The sequence below is a fragment of the Perissodus microlepis genome, chromosome 3, assembly GCF_051167445.1.
Source record: "Perissodus microlepis isolate ML-2025 ecotype Zambia chromosome 3, ASM5116744v1, whole genome shotgun sequence".
Taxonomy (NCBI): domain Eukaryota; kingdom Metazoa; phylum Chordata; class Actinopteri; order Cichliformes; family Cichlidae; genus Perissodus; species Perissodus microlepis.
In genome coordinates, this window is record NC_140463.1 from 15,304,252 (window position 1) to 15,306,955 (window position 2,704).

Consider the following 2,704-nt stretch of genomic DNA (forward strand, 5'->3'; position numbering starts at 1 on the left):
AGTGCATAATTGGTTTCTATACATACAGTATATACACGGGTGTGTACAGTAAGGAGTATAAACAGCACACTGTGGTTCAGCAGCAGTTATGGTGGATGTTTTAAATACAGATCAGCCTGTGGAAAGAAACCGTACACATGTCAGAGGTTAGGAGCTGTTACAGTGTTCAGTGTGTGATGGGTCTGCAGTGATGATACCTGCTTGTTTCCTGATTGGAGGTCAGTTGAGCAGCAGTGATGTTTTCTGCAGACCTTGCTGTCTGCTGTGGTCTGTTCTTGTCCTATTTGGTGGCTGATTCAAAAAAGCAGTGATGGACGAGCAGAGAACAGAGAAGATTACTGCAGAGTGAAAATGGATCAACAACTCCAGCTGAAACAGTTCTCTGTCTGCTACTTCTTCATGTTGTGACCTCCTCTATCGGTTTGTTACAGAGATTTTCACCATGACGTGAAAGCAGCTCCCAGTGACTCTAATATGCAGTAGTGTTTGAACATGTGTAGCAGGGCTCTTTGACTCTGGCCGGATGCTCAGGGAATATGTGAATATTTGAGCTTCACCCTGTTTTAAAAACACTAAAACGTTTCATGTTTCCTCTCTGTGTCTCATGTTATCCTCAGGTGATCAGTTCATCTCAGCTAATTGAGTCCACTCATGACAATGGATGCCATCCTGCCATGTCATGTTGAGCCCCTGGTTGAGGACCATAAGTGGTGGAGACTGGCCCTTCCTCCTGACCCCGAAGACCCAAAGAGCCAGCACAGGCATGTGCACTGTTAAAACTGAAACCTGGGAGGATGGAGCTGTTCAAGGATGGCCTGAAAAGCTGCAACGCATTGATCAAGATCAAGAAGGTGGAGCTCTCAGGTGAAGGAATATACAGATGTTTCCTCCCAGAGTTACAGAGTCATGTTTTTTTTTCTCTCTCTGTTAATTAAAAACATTTTTTTCACAGTCAAACATTGTTAACACTGTAGTGACAACAACAGAGCTGCAATCCAGACCTCTGCAAACAGCAGCTGTGAATGAAAAATAACAAAATTAGAGGTAAAAATATTCTTTGTAAAGATCACAATAAACAGTGACCTGTTTTGTGCCTTATTCTCAAATAAGTTGGAGCTTTGTAGAAAATATAAATAAAAACAGTGATTTGCAAATCACATAAACTCATTTGATTCACAGCAGAACATAGAAAACACCAAGTGTTTAAATTGAGACCTTTTACTATTTATTGAAAAAACATCAGCTCAGTTTGAAGCTGATGGCAGCAACACAAAAAAGCTGGAGGGATAGTTTGTCACTACCTGGCAGCAGGTCAGTAACATGAAATAAAAAGAGGCAGAGCTTCACCTGTCAGCAAAAACCTGTTTCTACTAACCATGGAACAACTTCAGAATAAAAGTGCAAAGACTTTGAGTTCTCCTTCAGTAACGTCTCCTGTGTGGGATGTTCTTATTTTTAGGCGGAGGAGGACTGATCGCTGCTGCTGCTGCAGTGAGTTTCTTCATCCTGCTGATCCTGGGTGGGGCAGATGGATGCTGACTTAGACAGAGGTCAGTTTCTATCAGAGCACTTTCATCAAATATTATTGTTTCTGTTGTTCTGTCTCTGCTTTGAAGTTTCTTAAACTTGTGATATTCAGTTGTGTTTTGTTTTAAAGAGAGTGAGTCCTGCTCACACACCAGTGTAGAGGCCTTGATGAAGAGAGCCTCAGCATGTGGACACCAACAGCTGGACACAAAGAGTCAGAAGAAGAGATCCTGGAAGCTGCTGAAGAGAAAACCTGAACATTTCTTCTTCAGCAGAAGTTTGGATTTCAGCTTGAATCTCAACACCAGTCACTCATTAGAAGCTGCGAGCTGATGTCAGAGTTGGGAAATGAAGGAAGGAAACACAGAGCCTGATCTGATCACAAAGACCTCTGATGTTTGTCTTTAAAGGTCAGAAACTCTGCAGCCGACCTGGAGCTCCAGGCTGGTTCACCTGAAGACCTCAGAGGCTGAACACACAGAGCTCCAGCTGTGCTGCGTCCTTTCAGTGCAGCTGGACACTAGAGGTCACCATTTGATTTAGTGTCAAAACATTAAAAACACTGATGCTGACTTGTTCCACATATGAGTGGGAGCCTCTGCTTCCAGCATACAAAAATGTCAAAGAGTGTTTTAAAACTAATCTTATATACTTTACATCATTTTAAATATAATTATTTTCTATTTATGTGACTACATGTGTAGCATACATTTGATTTTTAGTCAAATTCATATAACATACATGATAAATATGAAGTGGAAAAAAACTTTTTGATAAGAAAAAGATTATTTAAAAACATTCAGGAACATTGTACATGTACTGTTTTGTATTTAAATGGTTGTAACCTATTACTGTAATCAGAGGTGGAAAGTAACGAATTACATTTACTTGCGTTACTGTAATTGAGTAGTTTTTTTGTGTATTTGTACGTTTTAAAGTCATTTTTCAAGTCTGTAATTTTACTTTTACTTAAGTATATTTTTTAAAAAGTATTGTAGTTCGCTACGTTTTCAATCACACCCGTTACTGAGTAAATTAAAAATTAAAAAAAAACATTGCGGTTCGGAAATACTGCAGGGAATGATGGGCAGTAGAACAAATTGGCGTTAAGGTCACGTTAAAGATGGAGTCTGACATCGGTGTTACGGATCCAGTGAAAAAAAGAAGCCCCGTCGAA